This window comes from Ictalurus furcatus, chromosome 7 (genome assembly GCF_023375685.1).
Source record: "Ictalurus furcatus strain D&B chromosome 7, Billie_1.0, whole genome shotgun sequence".
NCBI lineage: Eukaryota > Metazoa > Chordata > Actinopteri > Siluriformes > Ictaluridae > Ictalurus > Ictalurus furcatus.
This window is the reverse complement of record NC_071261.1, coordinates 9,445,400-9,459,548: the sequence shown is the minus strand read 5'-3', so window position 1 is coordinate 9,459,548 and position 14,149 is coordinate 9,445,400. Positions and strand designations below refer to the sequence as shown.

General features: G+C 39.7%; 1 protein-coding gene across 1 annotated transcript in view; it reads right to left on the bottom strand.

The window, feature by feature from the left end:
- The window catches only part of LOC128610664 (uncharacterized), a 139,096-nt gene extending 126,247 nt beyond the window's left edge, over positions 1–12,849 (bottom strand). Inside the window, exon 1 of the mRNA XM_053630082.1 lies at positions 12,444–12,849. The gene's annotated coding sequence lies outside the window, so the exon portion shown is untranslated. The remainder of the gene's footprint in view (positions 1–12,443) is intronic.
- Between the last annotated feature and the right edge of the window lie 1,300 nt (positions 12,850–14,149).

Genomic DNA, 14,149 nt, shown 5'->3' with positions numbered 1-14,149 from the left:
ATCCAATGTCTGAGAGAGCAAGCGAGAGAGATATTACTGAGGGAAATGTCAACAACAATAAAAAATCATTATGCATATGATTCTAGCTTGACTATTACTTTAAGTAAACTCTTATTTCTACCATTATTTATATTTTTAATGCATTCTGGTCCATATTGCCTTTGGAGACTTGGGATCTGATGTTAGGTATTTTCCTGAATTATATTTAGCCCAAATTGTTTTTACTTTTAACCATTTCTCTCAGTACACTGACTTCAGAATTTTCAATCAATATAAAAAAAAATGAATTATTTTATCCCCGCAAGTTTGATATACAATTAGTCAGGATACTGTTGGGTTTCTGTGTGTAGAGTATTGTGACTCTGTGTTTATCTGCTGGTGAGCAGCGCTATGGGAAATGGGAGGGGTGTGAGCCCCCTGCTGGGCAAACAATTCACACCTTTCCACAATAACACCGGTGCAGAGTTAAAATTGGCAGCACAAATAAAGCTTTTTTGATAGTAAAACACTGGATACAATGGCAGCAATAAAATTCTAACATTTAAACCTTGTAGGCTGGGGGGGGGGGGGAGGGGGAATAATGATGAAAAAGTGCAAAGTCTTAAAGCCCTGAGTGTCTACTTTAGCCATTAACCACTACTGTGGAGTGTGACATCACAAATAAATTCAATGCTGAAAAAGAGCACCGCCAAAACAGTTACGTTTTTCACCTCTGGTAAAAAGAGTTAATCATTAGAGTGACAGCTAATGGCAGAATCTTTGCAGTGATTGATTAAAATCTCAGCACTTGACCGCTGCTATAACATACATATAAAGCCACCAATAGGAGAACGGCATACAAAATTAAGCAAAACTCACAGGACAGCTACAAAAACGGTAGTAGCAATCGTGAAGCGTAAACAATGAATCGAGAAATAATATCCTTATTACCTCAAACTCAGCTTCATAGAATGTTTGTATTTATGCAACCCTCTTTTCAACACAAGCCCAGACCGAGCTGATTGATTATGTAAACAGAACATAGTCATTTTCTTTAACCACAGGTCTATCATAAGAGGATTTTCAAAGTATACTCTGACATGGAGAACACGTTATCGCATATTGTTATAGAATTCCACCAAAAATTTAATTGGAATCTTCTTGTAAAGTTGGACGAGTAATAATCTCTCTGTAATTGCACGGTTTAAAACCAGATTATCACAACATCGTTTCCAGAATTTGCCTTGGTACTAGAACATATTGTAGTTTTACAGTTGCAGTTTTCACAAAACTGCTCACAATGTCAGGGGAAAAAAAAAATCGAAGCTGAATTACTGTATTTCAAGTGCCTAACTAGAAGGAAATAAAGTAAAGAAAGGTTGACAATTTTTTATCTGTGTCATGAATCAAGATAGGGGTTTGACTCGTAACATGAAGGTTAAGCAATGACAGCTACAACTCAGCACATTTCCCTCTCTCTCTCTGTATGGAACAAAGAATAAGGACAGGAATAAATCTCTCTTCCTTTATATTTCCCAACACAGCACAGATGTTTGCAGATTTATGTAAATATCTTTTTTGTTGTTGTTCAAACTTTTCTGTGAAATAATCTTGGCAAATGAGGACAGGATATATCACAGGGCGTAAATGATTGATGCAATCAATAGGAGTTTGCAGTTTGCAATGAGAACGGAATTCTAATCAGTGTAGCTACATAGTGGAGGATTACAATGTGTGCCGGGTTTTTGTTATGAAGAGGCAGAGGCACTCTCTGAGATATTTCTATCTGGGGAGATTTTACCCGAGGGAGAGTAGAATAGTGGCCTACACAGTACTGAGATACAACATTACTCAGGGGAGGCTCATGACCATAGATTTTGGCGGGACAGGACAACATTAATAATGACATAGCCTCAAACAAAATGCGAGAGGCTATTGCGTTTGACTTATGCTGTAGACTACTATGCTCATGAATTTCCAGAGTAACCCCATAAAAATACAATAATGTCTATTAAAGATGCAGAATTTAAAAAGCAGTGGTAGTGAGGAGTCAGGAAATAGGGAGTGGTTATGGGGGGAATAACTCGCTTTTATTATTTGTAAATATAGCCAAGAAGAGAGTTCAATGCAAAGAAGAAAGATGCATGTCTTTGGGAACAATAGTCATCAGTGAGTGGTCACTGGGAACAGTGTTGATCAGGGATTGGTCACTGGGAACTGTGTTGATAAGGGATTGGTCATTGGAACAAATGGTGATCAGTGATTGGATGCTGGAACCAATGGTGATCAGTTATTGGTCACTGGGAACAATGGTGATCGGTGATTAGACATTGGAAGGAATGGTGATCAGTGATTAGTTGTTGGGACAGTGGTGATCAGTAATCAGTCATTGGGCACAATGGTGATCAGTGATTGGTCATTTTGAACAATGGTAATCAGTGATTTGTCGCTGGAAACCATGGTGAATGGTCATTGGGAACAACTGTGATTAGTGATTGAGAGTTTAAAACAATGAAGAAAGATGTGATCTGGTTCGATAATTAGTGTTAATCAATGATTGGTCAATGGTACCAATGGTGATTAGTGACTAGTTGTTGGGTTCATATAAGTGCAACTCAGTCAGGGTTTGCACACTCGTGGTGAGTCGACCTAACCTGCTTTCTCAGCTCATATAACCAGCAGCTTTGATGTAAGCTGGAAAGTTGTATAAAGTGCAGGACAGCTGCTAATTTCTACTCAAAAGTCTGCTGGATTTGCCAATAGGCTCTTTTTGAAAAATAAAGTTGCTAAAGAAGTCTAAATACGCACCAAATCTTGTGACAAAGTTGCTAAGTTAGCAAATAGCTTGGGAATTGAAAAGCTTAATTTACATTGAAAAGTTTATTGTTCAGGCTGCATGTTAGTCAGTTACAAGGTATCTCTGGAGTCAGTGTATGAGTTCAACTAATAAGGTAATACACACATACACCAATTACACTAACATAATTCTACTAAATCACAAACATAGCTCATTTTGACACAATAACACAAAGCCAAAATTACATTCTCTACAATAAATTTAAAATTCTAGTAGCCATTAGGTTTAGATGAACACAGACACGGTTCTGCACAGAACACAACGAAGCATTCACAAGTTGATTAAGGTTCCACAAAGATCAGAGCCTCTGATCAGTCAGACGAATAATATCCTAAAGTGAGAAAAAAGAGGTCACGCTAAAATTCACTGCAGCATTTCAGGTATTTATGGTAAACAATTCCTTTCTTATTGCCAAGTTCATAACAATAACAAACTGAAGACCTAATAGCAGCACTACTTTCTTGCCATAAATCATCCACTGGAAGCAGGCCAGCACAGCCATTGCCTGTTAACACCACCCTTCCGCATGGCATCACTCTGACTGTTCCTCTGTTGGGATGTCTGCCAGAGCCCCAAACCCAGGCTCAAATCTCTCTGCACATGCCGCTCGTCCTACAACTCGTCATATTTCTGGCTATTGGCTCTGAAGTGAAACACGTGGCCAGAGCGATGGAGGAGTGCAGTTTGCAGATGGACCAGCTGGCTCGTGCATTCTGCCATGTTTGTTCCAGCGCTTCAATTCAAATTCAAGCTTATATTTCTGAGAACAGGCAGCATGAAGAATCGAAACGGATTAAGGCATTTTTAGCTGTTTAGAATCAGCACAACTGTCATTAATTATGCATAAAATATGACCCTCTAAGCTTAAAACCCACAAGGAACAAGATTGAACTGACAAACATGTCTCCCTCTCTAACTGAATTGCGACTGGATTGTAAAGCAATGGATGAAACACTATGGGAGGAGCTGTTATAAGAAAAATAATAACTTTTTTCCATTTATAGTTACATTTAACGTGCAAAACAAGTTCCTATTATCACTTGTGTTAGTTTAAGAGCCATAAACAGTTGTTCCTTCACCAGTCTTCAAGTTGATAATACAGAAAACACAGCTTGTCCTATTAACAAGCAACTACAGAGCGTAAATCCTCTGTCCTGAAGACTTTCCCATGGTGGGCTTTCCAAAAAAAGTAATGTTCCAAAGCACTGACACTGGAGACTCCTTCCCTAAACGTTAAATAAATGTCTCTTTACAGAAAGGTGCACCAATTATATATCAACGACTATATGTTTTGACATATAGTCAAAACAAATCATCCATCATACAAGTCAATGACTACGTTTCCATGGACAGCAGTAATCTAATTATTGACCTTATTCTGAATAAGACAATATTGTGATTAAGGTGTTTACATGAGTCACTTTTAGAATATTCCTTTCATGTTCACGTTTTACATGTTATAGAACACAGTTCGATTAACAGCACACGTCATTACGTCCCCATGCCATGTCGTCCGACGTTCCCTCCAGAATTTCACGTATCAACATGCATTTCATCTTCGTTATGGTACCGTATACAGTTTTGGGTGTTTTTGTTTAAAATTTTTATGAAAGTTTCAAGTGCAGTTAATTATTTGTCCTGCTGTACGTGCAAATAAACGACTGCTTGAAACCGTGTGCTGCATCCCAAACCGCATACTTACCTACTATATAGTAGCCGAGATACATGTATTTCTCCTACTGTATAGTAGGCAAGAATGCTGTTTGGGACACAGCCGTGCTCTCTTGTTTGCTGAAAACGGTTGAGCACTGCCGTGCGTGTGTATTTGTCCTGTCACAAAATGCGGTGAAAACTCCCACACGACGTTAATAGTGTGATTAAGGTGCGTACATGTCTGTAATACACCTCGATAATGCGACTAAAACAGGAATACTCCACGTCTTAACTCGATTTGTGTTTACTTCGAGTATGACTTTAATCGGATTAAGGTAATTAAAAATTGCTGTTTACATGCTAGTTTCTTAATCAGAGTATTGTCTTAATCGGGTTAATATTGGATTATTGTTGTCCAAGTAAACGTACTGACCGTGAAGGAGTTGTTACTATACAAACTATAACATATTAGCACATCCGAGCGCATTAATAGAAAAATGGGATATGAATTACAGCGGGAATTATCGTCAAAGCTGGCATAATAGAAAATTAATCCACAGCTTCAGATTCAAAAATGTATTATATTTTCTAATATAAATTTGAATTAATGTATCGCAGTGGGAGAAGAGAAAACGCTTGATAAAAACAGACGTTCAGTTAATTCATTTGACTGAAACATTGCTGTTAATAACACAACCACACAAGCTCAGTAAGAAAGACTGATCGTGGTGTAAGGACACTTCAAATCAAATTGCCTAACTATCGATTAGTCTGTAAAATCCACTACAAACGCAATCATGTGCACCAGCCCAATAAGAACCTGGCAACCCACCCCCTTACTCTTTCCCTCTTTCTCACACACACAGAGTTCGTAACATCCTATTACAAAAAATATCACAAGCTCAGCATTTTTTGGGCCGTTGTACTGATGATTCATTTTGCGTTTTATCAAAGAAACAAGAGTGCTATTAAAAAGAGATCACTCAGCCACCAGGCGTACCAGGCGTAAGGGGGCTCTCTCTAATTGCCCATTCATCAAAAGCCTTCCTCAAGTAGATCCAGCACTGCAAGGTGCATGATAACTGAACCGTACTCAATTAATTACGCTCTTGATGAACCTGGAATACACTCACTCACACACACACACACACAGCTCTACTCACCAAAGTATGCTCCCACAATTGGATGCCTATGTTTCCATGTTTTCGAATACTACGTTAACACGCAGACCTACTAACATCATTAAAAACGCACGCGAGTTGGTATTGTAATTCTTGCTTGAAACACTATTCTTCTGTTTCCATGATTCTGATCATTTTTTTGATTAAAAGGAAAAATCCACTCTGAATGACTTGCATATTGACCTTTAGAATAACGAATCTTCAGTCGTGTCCAAGATTTATGTTGCAATTAACTTTTAAAAGAGTTGACTTTTATTTTTAGTTTAGTTAGCATGTTCGCCTCACACGTCTAGGGTTAGGGGTTCGATTCCAAAGTTTGCATGTTCTCAACGTGCTTTGGCGGTTCCTCCGGGTACACCAGTTTCCTCTCCCAGTCAAAAGACATGCATTGTAAGCTGATTGGCATTTCCAAATTGTCTGTAGTGTGTGAACGTGTGCAACTGTGCCCTACGATGAGTTGGCACCCCGTCACTGGAGATCCAGGGTCTCCATGGCCCTGTATATGATAAGCAGTACAGAAAATTAATAGATGGATGGATTCCCTACACCCGCTGATAGTGGCGCCAATGGGATTTATCCCTTGCTTCATCTCTTCCTAAAGTGAGTGATGCGGCAGAACTTTAGTCTTTCACTCTGTCCAGCTTTCTCACTTCCTCATCTACAGTCTCTGTGCCAAGAGATCAGATTCCAAAGCTTCAACTTCTATGCAAAAATGGCCGTCAACACCATTGCACCCGTCACCTTGTAGATTGCTAACTAGTGGAGGAAAAACTCTGCCATAACTTAACACAACTCCACGTTTCCACTTCAACTTGAACTTGTTTAGCTGCACTGCATTCTGGAACTTCTGAGCATAATGTTTGTTGTTGTCACAACTTCTGCTTTGCATTCCTCATTAATATGACGTTTGACATCACTGGAAAATGGTGAATGAGAAATTTGACTCCATTGTAACTGCCCTAGCAATAACAGTGTCCCCCTGTGACATCAATGTGGCAGACAACCACTAGTGTCTCAAAGGAATAACAAAAATACACCAACCAACCAATAAACTAGCACTAGAACTGCTAAGCACATCATAAAGATTTCATTATAAATATATTTAATATGTATCGGGATGGATGTTTCCTCTCCATCAACGCCACCATTTAGAACATCTTTAATCAAACATCAGAATAGGAAAGCAGATTGGTATGCCCTTAACAGTGAAACCAAAACAACTGCAAAGTCATAGTAACAGCATTAGATATACTATTTTAGACTAGAGCTGCAACAACTAATTGATAAAATACATAATAATCGATAATGAAAATCGATTATTTTTTTTAATAACCAGAAGTATAAGCTATTTCCCAGTCGATGGCGCATGATGTCAAACACACGTAATGCGACACAGCTAGCAGAATACCCAGAGTCAAGGATAATGATTTTCTTCAGTCTACTGATTATGTTAAGTTACCTTTTATACCCAACATGAGCTCAGTCACCATCAGATGGAGGTGTAAGGCAGGGGAGCACTTTATATTAAATGCCACGGACAAGACTGCAACCTATAAACTTTGCAAAGTGGAGATTGTGTAGCACGAAAGCATGACAGTGATGCACAAGCACAAACATGTTTGTACCCAAAATGTTCCACTGTTCAAGGGCTTGGAGAAACTGGTGCAAGTTGCTTAAAAGATTTAGTTTAATTCCAGTTTATGGACATTATATGCTGTATTTGCGCGATACAGTGTAACTTCTGTTGTATGTTATAACAGGAGCAATCTATTAGTAACCAGGCCGCATTGCGCCTCATGCACAGTGATGACGTGGTGATAAGCAGTGGGAGCGCAAGTAAGATCTATAATGTCTGATTAAAACGGTTCGATCAAAGTAAACACAAGTGAAAGAATATGTCTAAAGGCAGTGAGTAACAGAAACCACAAGGTGCAGTGAAAATGAGATTTTATTATTTGGTTAGGACTGTAGTTTAACTATGGGTGCTTTTTTGTGCATCCATAAAAATAATGAATAAATACTTATATATATAACATAAATACACACACATTTTATATATATATATGTGTGTGTGTGTGTGTGTGTGTGTGTGTGTTTGTGTGTAATATGTGTGTCTAAACAAACACTTGTATTAATGTAAAATTTTATATAAGAGTGTTTATATTTGTAGAATTTGTGGATGTTTGTGGATTTTATTTTAAATAAACGTAAAAATGGTACTGAGAGTTTGCCCCCTGAAAGCTTGGGGGAATAATCAGCCGATTAATCGATTATGAAAATAATCTTTAGCTGAGTCCCTATTTTAGACACTTCTATTTTTCATCATTGACCTACCCCAACTTAACAGTCGATTAAAATAAACCAAACTGAACATCAGCGAATATGTTTTTGTGCGAAACTGCCAAATACTTTCATACATTTTTTGATAGAATCGAACTAATGTCATTAGTCACTTACTGCTACCATGCCCAACGTTCATAGTCCTACTTTAAGCGTTTAAACATTACACTCAGTGCTTCCGGATTACTTAAACACGCTAACTAACTAGACTAGCGATGGCTAGGTCACATTATTCCTTATCATTTAAACCATGCTACCTGCCTTGCATTTGTTCTGTATTAGACATAAGACAGCATGGTTGTGTTTCTTTATATTTTGAGCCTGCTTTGCAAACTACAAGTGCTGCTCTCGAATCATCTTGAAACTGGTGTGTAATCGTGTTTTATTTCACATGAAAGAGAAATCTCAAGCCCAGATCGGCAAGCTGGGAACTTTGATAAACCCAACGCTGCGTATCTCAGACACGCATGCAGATGCACGCTGATGTAGTGACTCCTTTAGGCATGAATCGGCAGGAAAAAAAAATCTTCAAAGCTTTAAACTGAAGGCAAACAGAACAGCTTGGTGTGTGGTGTGGGTGTAATGATGTAGGTACGGTAAAGAAAAAAACAGTTCCAGTTCCACTGCAAATTGAAATGAGCGAGTGATTGGCAGCATGCATTGTAATAGGGACTCTGAGGTGTTGTATGTGGGCTTTTTTTTTTTCGACTGGGGTGGAGGTAATTTTGTTTTTAGACACAGAGTAGATAACAGCACCACAGCTCAGTGATGGGTAAGAAATAAAACCAGACAGGCTGTACTAATCCACAAGCAGACAGCCTTTACTACTTCGACTTGGATTAATTTGTAGATTTTCCCAGAAGTCAAAATAATAACTATTTACACCAATCATCCTGTTCAAAAGTTTACCCCCCGACCTCCCCCCACCTCCCCCCCGGCTCATAATGTGTTGTAGTAATAGTTGTGTACGAGTCCCTCAGTTGTCCTCAGTGTGAAAGGATGGATCTCAACATCATATAGCCACCACCCCCATCCCCCCCCCATTATTTTAATTATTATCGTTGCAGATTCTGCAAGGTCTATGTAAATGTATGATCTCAACTGCATAGATGCAGTTTATTGTTATATTTAATGTTGCAGGACATATCCCAGTTAGTCCCTGTTAACACTGGAGACTTTGATAACTGTTAAACATCTACTTCCAGAAAACTTCACCAGAGGGGAAAATCATTTGAATTGCAGCTGACACTATTGTCATTGTTTCTGTTCTAGAATAATAATCAACATCCTCTGACCAATCAGATTCGTGAATTTGACAGCACCATGGTATAAAATGACTCACTATACCATTGAGTATACCTCATCAAGTTAAACAAGAAGTGAGAAAGCACCATTTCTCCCCATCCAATCTGTAGCAACTCTGGGCATATTTACAACTCCTATCCCTGAAACATTTCTGGACTGCAAGCACAAGGCAAACATGACAGCCCATAAACAGGATGGAGTTGCAGCATCTCTTGATGCGCGAGGCCGGCGAGGCAGCCGAAAATGGCATTTTCAGATCTCAAATGCAGCATGGCATGTCATTCTGCACGGTGGCAATTTAAGCGCCTGAAGAAGCAGAGTTTCAGGATGTCGGCGGGGGAGTGTGTAAATCTGTCTGCAACAGGCAGCATCTTCCATTCCCCAAGCCTTCTCAAACGACCATCGTTCCCGAACAGCTCTGCAGCTATTATTCCATCATTGTCATCCAGTAATTCAGCGTGTAATACCCATTTAAATCTCTAAAGTACAGGAACCAAAACAGCGGAGGCACGTTTAAAACAAAGACTCCTGGAGGACGGCGTTGACAATGGAATAAAACCATTATCTTTGCACCTTGCATAAGTGGTTGAATGTAGAATTTCTAACAGGATTTCTAATAGGACATAATGACCACACACATAATGGGTTTTAAAAAAAGAATCGCACTCCCCCTTTCATTCAATCACCCAGAACATCTTCTGCGGTCACCCACATACCCTCTGACGTGCTGTGTGGGATAGCGATGTCATCATGAGACCATGTTCATCTGTACAACATATCATGCGACCAGACACCTACTGATATCTCCGCCACATCACTACGATTTCCAAGTTCAGCTGTTCATAACGCAAAGTGCTTTCAGAAACCCTCGCCTTCAGAGCCAAGCTACACACCATCCCACAACGCAGCCCACCCACGCTTGGCTCTCGCGCTTTGCCTCCCACCCACAACATGTTTGAATCCAAAACAGTGTTGATGTTTGTTTTGTTTTTTTTTTTTAAATAAAAGGCTTGAATCACCTTGCTTAAAATGAACACCATTGGACAGCATACATATCAGGTCCTCATCTCCTGAGCCACATGCTTTGTCACTTAATTATCTTCGCTGTCAAGTTATGGGCTAAGGAAATGTTCCCTAACAAAGCTTTTGCTCAATAACAACACCATAAAGAATGTTTCTTTACAATGCATTTGGTACTTCAGATTAAAAATAAGCTAAGCAAAACATGTTATTAAAACTATAATGCAATAAGCTTTATATCTTGATCTATATCTGATATATCTGACTATTTTAATGTCGTCCCCCATGGCAGTACTAAAGCAGAGATTCTCAAATTATTTTTGCAATGTAACTGTGAAAAATAAATTCCATAGACTGATTTTATGAATGTAGCCCAGTCAGAAAGTAATACTTTGCCAATTTATTGGAGCTTTAAAGCTTTTTAACAACCAAACACATTAAAAGCAGACCACTTATTATTATTTATTAACCCCTAGAGGTCTCTGGAGAACCACCACTTTGAGGGATAATACGGGTCATGGTGCATTGGGAATTCTTTTCTTACAAACCTAAGCATTCTCTGAAGCACAGCCTAGAACACAGTAACTCTTTAACTGCCCTCGACATCCTTACACTTGTAAGGTTGTTGAGAAAATGAACTTTTGAGGGTGTTTCAATTAACAAATGCTCTTTCATTCCATTCCTTACTCTTTCTCTCTCTCTCTCTCTCTCTCTCTCTCCCTTTTTTACATTGAGGTCCTCACTTAAGTGCTTTCCAATCTCTCCCTGGGCCCGCTACTGAAATTTACAACAATGTCCACAGCTATAAGAACGTGAGTCTTTCACTGTCACTGTGCCCTCTCCATCCTATTGCTGCGCAGAACAATTCTGTCGTCGGCGTAAGTTTCTAAATCAATGTGTCATCTCTATTTCAACATCAACAGGGAATAAATCCGATACAAGCACTCAAGGTTGTAAACAATTACAAGCTCATAGCAGTTACAGGCTTGTAGTTGTAAAAAGAAGGAAAAAAATTACAAGGTTAAAGAGAAAATAAAAAAGGTGTGATCCAAACTGCCTTGGTGCATGGATGGATAGATACGGGGATGAAAAGCAGTGACTGAAATGTTTATGAATTTGATCATCTATGCACATGGACACAGACACACATACACAAGCTCACGTAAGGCTCTGTTTATGAATGTGTGGTAGGGGTGGACACACATTATATCCTCTATGCCATGCAAATTGTGTGCCCATTTCTAAAAGCATAAAACCCCACTATATATCTCAACTTATTATGACACAGGCATGATTACTCCCTTAAAGCAGTACTTATACCTGTGATTTCTTGCTGTCTATGCTTCAAAGATTCGACGCGTGCATCAAGTAAATCTGTCTCTTGCACTTAACGTGACCCTGGAGTCACGTTACCGGTTTATAAAAAGCCAGGCGACAGGTGGCTGACCTATCGATTTACACAAATCGATATTGTAATAACAAGGCATGCACGTACACGTACACACACACACACACACACACACACACGAATAGTAGCACCCAAACAAGGCGCGTATCGCCGCGTGCTCAGGCGTTGGGACGCGTGCGTCATGTCAGCGCGCGCTTAACCTACTGCATTCATCCCAAACATTTTGATTAGTAAATAGGATGCAGTATCTATCTAGGCGCGCGCCTTGATCCGGTCCGGTCAGTGCGCTGCACTGTGCACGCACCAGCTACGATATTTTGTTTGACACGCGCCCGGCTACTGACTGACTAAGAGAGATGCGCGCGCGCCTTGCGAGGACTTTGACTTGTTCATTTATTCGCCTCCATGACCAGGAATCATCTTCACTTTGGACAAGTGTTCAGGGGAAAAAACAACACACACAAGCGCACGCGGGGAAACGAGGTCGTTTCTCCTCTCGCACCCATAACCGGGCGCGTGCAAGAATCCAAAAATCAGCACAGTACAATCATGTCACCACCGAATATGATGTAGGCATACTCACCAGTATACTGATTTTGCAAATTGCTAGTTATTTGTCACGCACACAAACACACACGTTTGTCCTCTAAACTGTAAATATATACATATATAAATATATTTTGTTGTTGTTGTTGTTTACCTTTGTGGAGTTTCTTTCCTGCGATAAGAGTCTGCGGGTGTTCAGTGACAGGACAGAGTAGAATATGAACAGGACAAAACGCTGTTATCGCATCTCTCTCTCCCTCTCTCTCTCTCCATCTCCCCCTCACTTCCAAATAATAAAGCGACCGTCTTAAAATCCCTCATCACGTACACACCCCCCTTCCCTCACTCACACACTCTCTCTCTTTCTCTCTCTCGCCACTGCCAGTAGTTCAGTCTCCCTACGGCTTATCATAATGATCATGATAACTATCTCTTGAATAAATGCCATATAATATCACTGCCATTACCGTTAGGCAGCTAGTATAATATAGGCTGCGATTATTATTGTTGTTGTTGTCAGTATTGCGTTTTTAAATTGACTCATCGCTTAGAAATTTGGTTTAAAAAAAAAATAGCAGCATTAAAGCAGCAACAGAAATATAAGATGCATTATAGAACCCAACTGTTCATTCATTTACTCATTCATTCATTCATTCATCTGAAGTTAGGGCACATGGTGGATGCATGTTTTTGGGAGATTGGAGGAAACCCACATTTGACGCAGGGAGAACATGCAAAGAACCTGAGCTCAGGATCGATTTGGAAACCCTGGAGCTGTGACACAGCGAAGCTACCTGCTGCGCCACCATGCCACCCAGACAGTTCCAGCTGCTTAATCAGAGTAATGAAACCACAGAGCAAGACTTATTGCGCAACACTGAATTTATTTATTTTTTGTGGCTACATATGTTATACTGGTATAAAGAACTTCAAAAGAGTTGAATTTATGACTAGGTTTTTGTGTGACACCTAGATTATGATTATAGATGAGTGCAACACATCCTCCTCTGCCAGTTAGACAGGGCTGATGTATAAAATTGTATCCAGGAGGACTGGATCCATTTAGTGCTATGTACTCGTTAGGTTTAATCCAAGTTTCTGTTAAACACATTATATTAAATTCCTGATCAGTAATGACTTCGTTAACAATAAATGCCTTAGACGTAATAGATCTAATAATTAGTAGTCCTAAATTCAGATCAAAGGTGCTGGCTGTGCATTCAGTATGATCTAATTTTATGTTAGTTAGGTTACTAAAACAAACTTTCTGAAATTTTCTATGTATTTGTTTAGCTCGGGGAACAGACACAATCTCTATAGAATGTTCAATAAGTGCTGAATTATTTGAACATCGATTATGATAAATGTTGTTGATGTTGGAAGTTGTACTTACGGCAGGCAGTCACATGGTGTGAAGCATCTTGGAGATGTTGTCTGACAGGAGTTCCGCTCTGAGTCTGCTGAGGTGCAGGCCATCAGCATGGAACAACCTAGGACGCTCCCAGAACAGATTCCAGTTATTAACAAAGAGCAGATTCTGTTCAAGATATTAACCATTCATTAAAAGCGAAAAGTCTACTGAACCTTTCAACTCCATGTCTGTATGTGGGTAGAGGTCTAGAGATGATGATCTTCGTAGAGGGTGATCTGCTGCATACCGTCTCGATCAGGCTGCCGAAGTCCCTCTTCAGGACTTCCGGCTGCCGCAGCCTAATGTCGTTCACTCCCGCGTGGAGCACAACAGCTCTGATACTCTCGCCTTTCATCAGGATCGTGAGTACTGCCACAGTGACATCAACGACACGAGCACCAGAGAAACAATGTGTGCGCCCCTTACCTTTAGATGAGGAAACATGGGCG